Below are 15004 nucleotides of genomic sequence, written 5' to 3'. Positions count from 1 at the left end.
GCGATCAGCAGAGACTTCCTTATAGATAGGCAACTTTTGAAAAGATTCAGCAGAACCTGCATTAAAATTTTGTAAAAGTTTAGTGAACAATAATACAAAAATGTGATGGTCTTATGAAAAATAAAAGCATCGAATATACCTTCAGTTCTAGATTTGGGGTCAGGAGTAAAAGACCACGCTGGAAGCTTTCTAATCTGAACTGGGGACCCTTTTTCCGTCTCATTTTCACTATCCGAAGAAGAAAGGTGAACAATATCCATACAAATCAAGCCTTCTACAAAATGTCCAGAAGGGGAACTCCAAATAATGCTCATTCTGCAAATGTTGAGTCAACACTGCTAAACACTTAGAATGCGAATCAGATATACAAACAAAGATTTCTACGGCAGCGTAGATTGAAGTCAATATCCAGTGGTTCCTAACTCACCATGACGGTGCATTGAGGCCAAATGAGAAATCATCCAGCCTGTCAGTATCACCTAAGTTCTCCAAATTGCAGAGCAAATCTATTTGCATGGCAAGAAACACAATCTTGAGATAATCAAAACATGAGCTACGACAAGCCCCGAGGAGCTTAGAATTTACAATGGGTAACTGCCAACACACTTCAAAGCCTGAAATATGGAGAAGCAATAGAAAACCATAAACCACACACACAATTAAGATGTTGGACCACTAAATGTCCACCGATTATTAGCAACAAACTTCAAATTTAGTGCAACTACGTGCCTGGCCAAATAAATAATAAGAAAAGGGATTATAAAAATTGTAGTTGCACATCCACATCCTGTTTACTGCAATAGTGCCCCCAAATTGCATGCATTAAGCATTATCAAGCCATTTCCACTAACAAGCACAACCTTAATAGCATAACTTATGATGTCCATCGATCAATATTAGAAAATAAACTAACGCAGACATGCATGGTTTCCTCTTACATTTGTAAGCATTCCTACCTAAATACGCTCCTGATGTATCAATATAGACTTCAAAAATTTACTTTGTGAATCGTAAGTACTTTTGGCTCCATCTCCATACATGTGGGATACTTCATTATTAAAACCCTAGGAAGGGGAACAAAGAGCCTTTATCTAAGCATCTAACTAAATGGGACATTTTATGGAAAACCAATCGGCTTCTTGCCAAGTCCTTTTCTGTAGGAATAAGTAAAGATTACATAAATAATAGTTTCCGAATCTTGAATATTAACTACATCATGAACATTCTTGCCACAGATATTTTGTCACAATAATAAGAATCTCATGAGAAACCAAAACGGCCTTATTCAAGACCATCTCTACAACCAAATCCCTGATCATAGAGGGGTATGCATCTAACACTATAAAAAAAATGGTTTCTATCAGAGGGACCCAACCCTTCTGTGTTTTATGGAGAGGCAGATGTGCTAGCTAATGGAGTTTGGACAAGGAAGGGCTATCAACAGGGTGGATATTTTATATGGAAATGGAACACAGAATTCGGATGTAACCTTGACATATCCCTTCCTTGGGTACTTTCCATTCTTGTCTTTTTCTCTCCCAAATTACTTTTTATTCTCTCACTTTCCTACTTTCCTGTACAAAATAGGTTGTATATAGTCTGTGGAGTATACTATGCACCGTAGCAGTAAGATTGTCATTGTAGTCCAAAAATCAAATGTGTAATTACTAACTGAATAGAGGGCAAAGATATACTAGATCTCATACATAGTCCAATGAAGCCCTAATGGACTGTAACTGAGTACATTTTTCATTATCAAGAAGTCAATTCCTTTTCAGATTTTCATAGGTTTTACACGGTATCGAAGTGGCAATCGATCCCATATAAGATGCTCAGCACCGTTATACCAGGAAAAGGTCCCAAGGTAGGAGCGAAAGCTAGAGAGCCGAAACTGCCCACAAGTTTGTGGGAGATCCCAAAAACAATAAGTCCCTAATCTCTAAACCTCAAAGGGCTAGAAAAATATATTACCAAGGTTAAAAAGTCAAGAAACTATGAATTACTAACAGGACACAACGAAAAGTATAAGATAGTTAGGAGCCAAATTCTTGCTCATGAAAAATGACCTAAAGACAGGTCGTTACTTCTGATACAACGTCCAGTATGAGATAATTAGGACCTTGATGTTGTTTACAATCTTTTCCTAAGGACATAAAGACAAGGGGGGTTATGGCATCTACTCGCAAAATCCACGAGCACCCTGTACTACTTGCTGACAAGAGAGGAACATCTACTCCTAGTCAAGGGAGAGGAAGAGTTTGTCAATGAGCACACTGCACTACTTGCTGATAAGAGAAGAACATCTACTGCTAGTCAAGGGAGAGGTAGAGTTCGTTGCCGAGCTAACTCAAGGGAACCATATACTGCACATGGTTGATGGAAACACCTGAGATTCCAAATCGTTTCAGGAATCAAAATCACAAAATTGCAGTTGGCTAAAAGATTCCTGTTTCGGAATTAACATCCATACAAGGGGAATTGCGGGAAGGAGATTCCTACTTTATAGGAATCGAGATTTGACCCAAATGAAATTTTGATATCCCTACATATATGGATCAAGATTCTAACCTCTTTGGAATCGACCCATATGGAATCGAGAGTCCTTTTCGATTTTCAAAATCTTTGGAATCGAGTTTCTGACGTATTTGGAATCGAGATTCATACCAGTTTGGAATTAAAATTCACATCAGTTTGGAATAGAGTTTCGACCCACTAGGCCATCGAGAATTGTAACTCTAGGGGTCAAGTTTCAACCCACTTAGAATCAAGATTCCTACATCAACGACATCTTGGGCCGTAATAACTTAAAACCTCATCAAGCGATCGAGATCAAAGGTCTCTAAGACCTGAACAAGAGGTCTCTTAGATTTGAAGAAAATGCATTGACTATTGAGCCTTAGACACAGCATTAGAAGTAAGGTAAATTAATAGAGACTCGTAGTCCACTAGGTAAATTGTCTACAAAAGATACAAATATTATCTCATGTATATTTACATAGTGATTTTGATTTCATTATTATAGTTCAGAATGGGATTTTCATGTGCCATGGTCCAATCCCATTTGAGTAAAAATATCTACCAATTATATTTTAAAAAAAGGCAATCAATCCTAGCAATATTATAGTGATTTTGATTTCATTATTATAGTTCAGAATAGGATTTTGTATGTGCCATGGTCCAATCCCATTTGAGTAAAACTCTTTACCAATTATATTTTAAAAAAGGCAGTCAATCTTAGCACTATTAGAAATGTGATCAGAGCCGGTCCTAGCACTATTAGAAACATGATCCGAATCAAACCTATTCTTTATTTCAATTACATTTTAAAAAATGACAAGCCTTCATGATCTTGGACACCATGTTCTTTTTTTTTCTTTTTGTTTACATTAACAATGTACCATAGCATCAAGGGAAAATTTGCAAGTCTAAACATCAAGCACACACATTGACAGAGAGTGATAGATATTCTGACATTGGAAGATAGTACGAGATAATATATTGTGTGCAAGAACAAATAAAAGATAGAATGCCCTCATTACACACTGATGAGAACATTGCCCAAAGAGAGAGAGAAAGGAGAGAAAGAGTGGGGGGCAAGGCTACAGTTTCTTCTTCTTCTTTCCGCCCCTTTGGGCCGCAGCGAGGAGCTTCTGTGTGACAAACGATGATGATGGAGACACTCTTTGAGAGGGACTAGGTAAAGGCTCGCTTGGTTTGCGCTAGGAAGGTGGTTTCAATTGCCAAATCATCAATGTCTCTTGGAGTACTTGGCGGCTCTCTTGAAGTACTTGGGAGACTGCAAATCCCAAAGTCGGTAAGACGTTGGGCATACACTTGTCATGATCAGCATCGACAAATGCATCCAATGTTGTCAAACCCTCTATGTTGTCCTCCAGGTAATCGTCTTCAGGATGAGAGTCTTGATTCTTATATGTAGCTTCATAATTTATCTGTAATCTACTTAACAGCATGTCATTGTAATGAACGCTTACCAATGACTTGGATCGATCCACATTAAGCCGATTTCATTTAACACAATTTATGCAGCTATATGTGCTCCAACATCTCTCCGCACATGAAGAATTGACACTTTATGACAACACCTTCACCACAATTGTATGCAATTCAGGAGCACCACCACCATACATGTCCCACCACAACACAGGTGGCATAATAACCCCATCAGCTATGCACACTGGGAGAGAGAAAACCCCTCTATTACTGACAAAATTACCAATTTGTTGTCGTGCCCTTCCCCAGTCGGCATCACCTGGAATCAATACATTAAGAGTTACAAGGTAACTGGTATAAACTTTGGGATCTTGATGGGGCTTCATCCTCTATTCCCCTCAAGGAGTGGGCATGGCCAACCACTCTCAAGAATAGTACTTGGGACTAATAAGGAATGCCCAGCAATACAGTAGAAGATTTGACCTGTCCCAATGAGCCACAACTAATGTCTTCACCCTCTGGACTAACACAAGATCGTCATATAGGGCCACTGCAATTTCGTTCAGCATACTATCCACATGCTCATATGCATCTTCTTTGACACCCTTGCCACTATAAGCAAACTTTATCATCTTCCATATTGGTCTTGCAAAACATAGTATCAATTTATTCGTCTTCCAAATCTCATTGTTCATGATTGTATCACAGACCAACCCATGTTTAGTATCTGTTGCACCATGTTTAACCCTCCCACTCACTGCCCAACACAAGGGGCCCTCACTTCCATCAAGCTCCTCTGCATGATGTGATAACTAAACCTGGTCTTCTTAGCCTTAAGAAATTAGAATGAGTGCAAAAAATGTAAAGGTACCTAGTATGGTTACGAAGGTACTTTACCACTGCTTTTGTCTGCTTGCAATGCTTTCTAACAAAAACGAAAGATGGATTTTCTTATTTTTATTACCAATATCTTTCATGAGAAGACTCAATGTGTGAGCCAAGCCACCCAACCAAAAGAGATGAGGATAACGGCATTGAATTATGACCCATGTACCTTTGCAATTGACAGCGTTGTTGTTGACAACTTCGACCACATTGTACATTCCAATAGACTCTATAGCTTTTAAAAGGATCTTTGCAATAAATTGGTTCGACTTTTCAACCGAAGAGCAGTCAAGACTGTTCAAGAGTATAGCCTTCCCCCTGGCACAGCCGTGACATTAATTAGAGGCTCATCCTTAACATCGCTCCAACCATCTGACAAAACCGGCACTCCATAAGTTCCCCACTCATTCTAATTGAACCCAATGCATGATCGATCCTACTCCGCTCTTTGTCAAGCAAGGTTGTCCTAAACTTTTCATATTTCAGCACCACATAGCCTTTTGGAGCATGATTAAGAGCAGAAACCATTTCTTACAATCTGGGTCCCTTTGCAACATTGAATGAAATGCCATGGGCATAAAAAATTCGCACAACTGCAATGTCTACATCATCTATTGCTGGACATTAACAATTGTGGGACTTTCACCTAAATTTTGCCCTTCCCTTTCCTGTCAGTACTCTCATTGCATTAAGGAAGGTACAACGACATATCCAACAAAAACAATACCTCATTTCGAATTTGAGATTTACTGCCATACAATACATGTGCCTCTCATTCTTCATTATATATATTGGGGCAATGTGATATCTCCTTCGACCAATTCCCAAGGGATACCCCAATAGGTGTGCCCTTACATGGACATAGGACCCAACAAAATGTATTTCTCTGTAGTTAAAATTACAGGTCCACTTCTTTGTTCCACCGGAACCCTTTCCACAACTACCGATAACGGTTAGGTATTTCCATAGTGGAGTGTTTGTGGGCTCCTAGATCTCATTTTCTATAACCTTGGCCACATTATCAGATCCAATAATATCGACGTGCATGCCTTCCTCCTCCGTATCAATCGTGGAATTCACAAATATTTTCTAAACAAGAGTTAAAAAAATGAGTTTTAAGAGTAACACATTTTTGAAAGATAAGTAAATAAAAAACATATCCAAAGTTGTCTCCCTCTATGGCATCTTGTCCATTCTTATTAGTCTACTCTCTTCCACTAACCATTTGTCTCTCTCCCTACCTTGCCTCTCTCTCTCTCTCTCTCTCTCTCTCTCTCTCTCTCTCTCTCTTTGGATCACCTCTCTCTGTCTGCAACTCTGCATACTAGGTTCTCAATCACTATCCATCTCTCTTCCACTATCTGGCCAGTCTCTCTCTATGTCTCTATCTCACCTATCTTTATATTCTCTCTTTTGCCTCTCTATCTACCTCTCTCTGTTTCTCGTTATCTCACTCCCCCATGTATCTCTCTCTATGTTTCTCCCTATCTCGCCTCTCTCTTGGGGACTATCTAGTCTCAATCTTCCTCGGCTCAATCTTCCTCTGTCTCTCTTGATCTCTCCTCCTTATATCCGTCTCTCTATTTGCCTCTCCATGTGCCACACTTTTATCTCACCCCTCTCGGCCTCTCCATATCTCTCCCTATCTAACCTCAGTGTTTTTCTCTATCATGTGACGCAGTGTCCTGTATCTCTCTGTCTCTCTCTCAACCCTCTCTGCCTATGGTTACCGCCCCCCCCCCCCATTTCCCTCAACGCTCTACCGACATAGAGGGTGAGGGAGCAAAACATTTATAAAAAAAAATAGAGGGGGCCAAAAGCATACAAAGAAGTGCTACATTATATACATAGTGAGATGTACAAAAGAGAAATCTTACACGATTCTGAAGTCCAGGTAAGAAACAGGAGAAAGATTAAGAACAAGAGAGAGATGGTGAGACCCTTATATTAAGGAAGTGCCAGAGAGCAGAGAGAGAGATCCATCATGGAAGTGCAGAGTGAGAAAGAACGAGAGAAACGTACGTCGTGGAAGTGCAAAAAGAGGTGGAAAGAACGAGAGACCCTTCCATCATGGAAGTGCAGAGAGAGAGACTTTCAAGGTGGATGTGCATAGTGAGAGGGGGGGAAGCGAGGAGAGAGCTTTCCATTACAGTGGTTATGTACCAAAGATAAACAAAACGGACACAAGCAGCCAGGATAAAAGAGCCCCAAAAAAAACCAGTGGACAAGAGCTTTCCAAAACAATATAGTGCTGCACCCCAAAAAAACCAGCAGACAGGGGCAGCACGGAGACAGCCAGGATAAAAGAGGCCCAAAAGAAACCAGTGGACAAGAGCTCTCCAAAACAACATGGTGTTGCACCCCCAGAAAAACAACAGAAAGGAGCAGGGCAGCGCCGAGGAAGAAGCCCCATAAGAAAGTAAAGAGTGGGTATGGCTTCATAGCGGAAAAAAAAACGTGTAATGTTGCACCCCAAAAAAATGCCATATATACTCCCTATAGGGCCATATCCTCATCCATGAATCTGGGGCAGGACATGACCAGTGTGATAAGGCTAGTCCCGCCTTGTCCACTAGCAAGCTGCTAGGTAAAGAACAGGGGCGGCACCAGTTTCCACAACATGGTAATGAGAAGATAGCTCACTATGTGCAACCCGAACAACCCAATGTGCAGCCATGAGTTGCTCTAGCTGAGAGGTGAGACTAGTACCTCCTCTTTTAGGAGCCTTATCTCCTCATTTCATTTTCGGTTATTCGACTTCTCAAGTTCTAGTATCATGTTTAAATTCATGGTTTTCAGACCTCTGAGACTCATGTAACTTGGTACTCTCGTGAAGCCTCTCCTTGGCTGAGGTGTCCAAACCCACGGTCTTGACAAATTGATAAGCCTCCTCCGCATCAGACTGCTCGGCTGCCTTCTTCGTAAAGCACACCCCACCACTAAAGGACCTGTCCCATGCAGTAACAGTGGCTTTACAAACCCTACACCAAGGTGTACCAAATTCTGCAATTGAATAATTAGGAAGAAGGGACTTCTTCCTTTTGTGTTTCCTCTTGTGGCAAAAAATTTGTAAGAAATGTTCTCAAGATCTAGGGAAACGATCATTGTGGGAGGCGGGACGGACCCATTGTTTTAAAATACAGCCACATCATGCGGTATGCGCCAGGAGGCATCAAAAAAATGCACATGCACTTTTGTGGGATTCAGCTGCATAGCTCATCGCACCGCTATGCACCGCATCAGCATGACGGAAAAAAAAACCCTCAAAAAGAGGTATTTAGGTAACTTTTCCCCCAAAAAGGGGGGGAAAGTGTTTTTTTTTGGGGGGGTTGGGGGGTGGGGGGGTTTAAACCCCCCAAAACAGCAAAAACACCCACTTTCGTGGCTTTTTCTACATTAAATTGATTAAAAAAAAGAATGGCAGAAATTTTTTTGATGTTGAGCTAGCTGCAAGGGCTAATGAAAAAATATAGCCTAACACTAGAACACAAAACAGTAAAAGCTTGGTTCAGTCACCTGTTAGTTCCAAAGGTTGAGGTGGAGGATGAGGCTGACTCCGAGGAAGAAGAAGAATATGTGGAGGCCGCCGAGGTTGATATTGATGATTTAGAATAGAGACTTAGAAATGATGATGATTTCTCTTGACTTTTGAACTTTTCAATCTTCATAGACCTTTAGTTTGTAACTTTAAAGTTTGCAGTTGTGAATTTGTGATATAGTTGTTGAAGGTTTATGAATTATGATAATATGATGTCTTCTAAGTTCTATTATTTCTATGAAGTTGGTTTTAAGTTTCAAGTTTCTACTTTCTACTTTTTAGTGTAGTCTATGATCTTTGACAGCTGATACTTTTGGAGTTAATTAATAAATTAAATACCTACTATCACATAAATCACCTCCATATTTTTTTTCATGCATTAACCTTTCTTTTGAGATTTTTTAGAATTTTTTCGTATATATTGACCACATCAGTGTGATTGCCGCAATCCCTCACCCCCCCCCCCCCCCCTTGACCGCATCGGGAACGCATTTTAAAACACCGGAGGGACCAATTGAAAGTGCGATATTTTGAGGTGCAGCCATAGGTGCCTAAAAAACCCCAAGGACGATAGGGGCTTCTAGATATGAATATCTACTGAGTATAACTGAAGCCCTGTGATATATGCAAAGGCAAGCAAATAACTCAGGGCAGGCCCTGACATACATGCAATAGAGAACATATACCACAGGGTAGAATAGAAAACTCTGGAAAATGACAATGATACAAAGAGTTGCAAATGAAAAGGTGAAAAAAAAAAAGAACGTTATCCACAAGCATGGTAAGACAAACAAAAAAAACAACAATACCTAAACTTTAGAACATTAAAACATGCACAAGGCATGTTTAAAACCAGCGGACATGGGCCACATTCTAATCCACAGGGCAAGAGCCAGGGTCGGGCAAAAGCCCAACAATATAAAAAAACACAGGCAAAATGAAGGTCTATGAGCTACCCATCTCCCTATGTCATAGGAAAACTTCCTCGACCCATGTTGAGTGAAGCTATGCCAAAACAATAACCCCTACATAGATGACTGCACAATGTGGCTCCCACCCACTAACTACTCTGCAGATTATATTTAGCACCCATTAACATCAAATTTAGCAAAAACGTGATGAATTAGCTCAACCTGCATAGTCTACATTTGAGCTTAGTCATGTCTCTATTGCGACTTAAGTATGTATCACCAATATCACCTCCCCATATGGGCCATCGTGCCCATGACTAAAGGCATATACAACAGGCCTGAGCAACATTTGAGCTTAGTCATGTCTCTATTGCGGCTTCAGTATGTATCGCCAATATCACCTCCCCATATGGGCTATCGTGCCCATGACTAAAGGCATATACAACAGCCATGAGCAGCGCAACTCAGACACCAAACTTTCCTAAAAGACACTAGTCAAGCCTCCATCTATTGCATGTGATATGATGAGGGGGCAAGCCCAATTTTGTCGACACATGGTCCAGTAATAGACATTATATCTTATTGAACAATATCTGCTTTAGAGGTGGGGGCCCATCTTTCCTAACTGTTACTTCAATCAACTACTCATCCCTTTGTATATGACCAATCCATGACTCCTACTACAAGCAACCATATGAGCCTATAAATGCAGGACCATACCTATTGATTCTTCTTCTTTCTTTTTCCTTTTTTTTTTTTTTGGTTTTTTTTTTTAAATATATCAGTACCTTACCTTTTAATGACTGATCTCTAAGAACGTGTTATTATTCAAAAAGATGCATAACATGGCTTGAATGACTAATGTCTCGTCATACTTACATGATGGTCTTTCGTGGAAATTCAATGTGATATGAGGGGAGTGGAATGCGGACACAGTAAATATATTGTATGCTGGTGGTGTATGGTATAGCTACAAAGATATCCACCTTCCATTCCCAATGATGGATAAGGGATTCATCATAATGTTGGTGACTGTCATCATCGCAATTTACAGTTAATCTCCACCATCCATCATCAGTACCGAGAGGTGGTTATCCCTGTGCATACCGTACAGTGTCAAGTGCTCGGGTATGGTTTGTTCTTCCATATGAAAGAGGGCCAACTCAAAGAACCAGATAATGAAGAATTGTGGTGTTTTGTGCCAGTTATAATTACTTGTTGCTACATGCAATAATCACACTTACCCCACATACACACACACAAACAATCACATACAATATCCATCGTACATGCCATTAAAAGGCCCCCCAAAAACGAGCAGCTTTGTGCTCGTTCTTCAAAAATATAAGCCTCCAAAACAACCATACGCAAAACAGAAAAATACCAAATTTAGCCAATGAACCCCAAATTCCAGTGTCCAGAATCCATGTAATTCAATAATGGCACCATCACTGAGCAGAGCAAACACAAACCCCTATAGAAAAATCACTACCTAATGCAACCAATTTCCAATGTCAAAAAGGCATGCATTCATTTGATCTTCTGGAAAAAAAAAAAAAAACCCTGAATTTTCATTGAACTAGAACTTGATTTTCCCACAAAAGAAGTCCAAAATTTTATTTCAATCCGATGAAGCATACAAAGCCAGAGAACCCTGTGAATAAATAAACAAAACATATACAAATAAAATAAAAATGAGAGACGAAACTTACAAGAGGGAGACTGCACCATTGATCAAGCTTCTTAGAACAGAGACTCAGATGAAAAGCATTATTCCCGTCAAATAAGCCACAGATATCCAGCGTTTGTTTAACCTAATGATTCAGAAATTAGGACTAGAACAGTAAATATGGGGTTTGTAATGCTAGTTCAAACCCAAATTCTTGTCCCGCGAGACGTGAATTCATATGGAGGAACCCTAAATCTGGTAAAAATGTTCCCTTTCTCACCGTTTTGAACTTTTTTACTAAAGCCGCGAAGAGGGAATAAATAAATTGAAAGGAAATAACGCCTTTTTGGGGATGATCTTTCGGACTATTTGATCTATCATCATCATTTTAAACTATTTTCAATTAATTGGGATCGGTATTTTGATACTAATTTAAAATATTATTTTAAAAAAAACATAAGAAGAAGACACAGAGGGAGACTTTATTTTGAAAAAGCCTAGGTCTTGTAGAAACTTCATCCGACTCATGTTACTATGAAACTGATTGATTGAAAGGATGCGCTTTCGGTGGCACCTGGGCTCTATGAAAATAAAGTTTCTTTTTTTTTAAATAATATTTTAAATTAATATCAATTAATTTGAAATAGAGCAAAATGAAATTCAGCCGATTCCAATTAATTGAAAATAGTATAAAATGATGAAGTTTCTATAAGACCTAGGCTTTATGAAAACAAAATGAGCCTCACTTCAAATTCCCGTCTCAAAAGTATTTTTGGTATTAGAAATCTCAATAATGGCTCTAAAATCAATTGCCGGCACCAATAATAAAATTCGAAACTCAAATAATATTATAGATGTTGCAGATATGTGGACATTTCTTTTCAGGGAAAAATAGATGGTCTAGATGATTTCTTGCGACATACATTATTTTTAAATCTAAAATCATAAAACTTTTCATAACCATAATGTTCGAGTCAAGATGATGGATTTAAATGTTTTCCAACGCTTCAATTACTTTCGATGAGTTATAAGATGAGGCTTTATTTATTCGGACAGGGTGCAATCCTATTAAGACTTAACTTGTTTCGATAAGGCTGCATCCCGTTATAAGATGAGGCTTTACTTCCTATCAATACTTCACTTGTTTTTGATAAGGCTGCATCCCTATCGAACCATTTTCCTAATGAGAAGGGCTCGAGTGCTATTTGTTAGGGAACAGTACGCTCGCCTCCTTTTGGTAGACTTTATCCCGCCCTCGAGTCTGTAAAAAACTGGTGAATCCTCCTAACTTTTAATAATAGGATATTGAATCCCTCCCTTATATTTCTACTATCAAAATAATGTCATGGTGAAGCTTTCTATACCATGAAGTTTGGGAGCAAATTTATTAAAATACATTTTTTAACATTTTACACATTTATAAGTGCTTTCCACTCATGGTTGTGGGTGTTTTCATGGGTATTTTAAAATAAAACTAAAAGGCATGGACAAATTGTTAACAGCCCATCTTTCATGTTCATGGGTACTTTGATAAATCTATCATGAAATAATAGTTGACTCCGATTTTCTTAAAGGCATGGAATTATAATCCACCAAATGGCATACAAGCATTCATCAAAAATGGCATACATATATATTGGAATCATCTACAAATAAGCCATTTATTTTTTTATTCATGGAGATCACAATCATTTTTTCACACTCATTAGATATCAAATTGGATGGTTTGGGGGTGTGATTCACGAAGTATGAGAATTATTTTAAAACATTTTGTCTATTTAATGGCACCTATACAACCACCCATTTTAAAATTTAATAGATAAGAATAATTGTGACCTCCATTTACATAAGATAAATGGTGTATTTATAGACAATCCCTTACTTTTCCAAGTTTTTTTTTTACATAATATCAAACAGTTTATTTAATTTTAATTATCCAAATGGGACTTATAAACGTGCAAATTTTGGGTCCAGCGATCCCATCCGGCTCAAAACGAGTTTTTCTACAACAGTAACATATAGATTTCATTCATCAGATTTTCAAGCTCAAAATGGCTTGTGCTACAGTATACACCCAATGGACTATACGGTATTTTCCTTATATCAACTACTTCTTGAAAACATACTATATTTTCCTGACTACTATTTTTCCTATATCAGTCACTTCTTGAAAACAATACGTATTTCCGTAATTGAATGTCTTTATCGTTTCTTGTCTTCTTTTCCATGAAGTTTTGTTGCTTCTTGTACTGCACATGGGATATGCGCTTTCACAATTAGCATGTGAGTTTTAATGGTCCGCCACACACCTGCTACATATGGGCAGCAAGCAAATTTCGTACGGAACATGAATCTGTGTTGAAGTTTTATCCCTACTTTTTGCACTTGGAATTTTTTGGATGGTGAGGGTAGTCAAACTTTTAGGCTGCCACTCAGCACGTTTTTTTTTTGTAGGATAAGATGAGAAGCAGTACGTCATGCATTTGGGCTTCAAGCAGCGTAATCTACGTGGCAATATGTCGGGTCGGGTCGGGTCATGACCGACAAATTAAAATACTGATGTATTTAAATATGTTTCATATATTAGGACTTGAAAAATATTACTGGACTCGATCATTCGGGCCTAGACCAAACGGGAGCCGAATGGTATTCATTTGGGTCCAATATTTCAACCCGGACCCGACCTATGGGCTCAAATTTTTTACTTGGATAGGGTCTACCCCTTGGGTCCCGGGTCTCGAGGAAGGAAAGTAACTGTTCCCATGAAAAAATAGGAGCAACTTTGGAATATGAACAATAGTTTGTCTCCCACAAGTCATGGATGTTGAATATGAATACCTAAGACCATACTTATGATTAGGGTAGTATATTTCTCCAGTATAACAAGGTATGGTATTTGGGTACTCATACCTACTAACCCCTTTTTACATGGGGTTATGGATAGTCGGTATGAGTACCCTAATCATGATTATACCAATCACAAATATTTACTTGTATGATTATGCCAATCACAAATGTTTCCTGTTGCCGCATATTGAAGACCCACTGCTAAAATTTATCGACGGATTGGGGGTTCGAGTTGTTGTGCTTTTAAACCCCGTTTGTTCGGATTCCTAAACACATCTAAAGGTAGTCGTGTAACACACAAGTGTGGAAATTATTCCACGAGAAATTAGTCTACATCCATATTTGAATCTTGCTTGTAAAATGTTCAATCTCACATAAAAAATGAAGTATCATAAGTCAAATTTAATATCAATCATAATACAATCTTCAATGAATCCAAACTCACGCTTGAAGCTGCAACGCACAAGGACAGGTATATATGATTGGATGTTAGGCTTGAGTAAAAAAAAAAAAAAAAAGATTCGGGCCCTTATTTTTTTGACAATAATGGAGTCAAAAACTTCATCATAGGATTCATTGGTACTACCACCAAGGCCTCACGACAAGTAGAAACGTAACAGATACACACATTACATGTAGTCCAACGCCCAATGACAAGTATACACATGATTGGATCTCGGGTACGAGTATTGAATAATACATACAAGCTGGTTTATAAGTTTATGGTACACTGCAGTACGAGTGTTATAATATTTCTAATACATGGCACACTGTCCAGTAGGTAACATGAGTGTTATCATAGTTGTTTTTTTTATTTTTTTGGCCAAAGCCCATGCTTTGAAATTAAAATTAAGTGAAGCAAATGTTCATTGATATGATTTAATGGCGTCAGCATTAATTTTTGAAGGGTGAGGTTTGCACAAGGTTGCAATTATAAACAATCATAGTAAGTAAAGATGAAGTTTTGGTGTCACGAATTGTAGCATGGCTCGAGAATCTATTTTTATATCTAATTATAATTTTTAAATTCTATAAATGGTTCAAATCAAGCAAATCTATAAAAACCAAGTGTACTATTTTGGGACTTGAAATCTTTATTTTTTTATATATCCATACATCTCGATATCAAGATGATTATATGATTTTTCAATATCAAAATAGTGGTTTCCAATGCATTTTTTAGGTGCACTTTAATTCTACAAT

The sequence above is a fragment of the Amborella trichopoda genome, chromosome 9 (assembly GCF_054954075.1).
Source record: "Amborella trichopoda isolate Santa Cruz 75 chromosome 9, AtrichopodaSantaCruz75HAP2 v2.0, whole genome shotgun sequence".
In the NCBI taxonomy this organism is placed as follows: domain Eukaryota; kingdom Viridiplantae; phylum Streptophyta; class Magnoliopsida; order Amborellales; family Amborellaceae; genus Amborella; species Amborella trichopoda.
Note: the sequence above shows the minus strand (reverse complement) of the source record.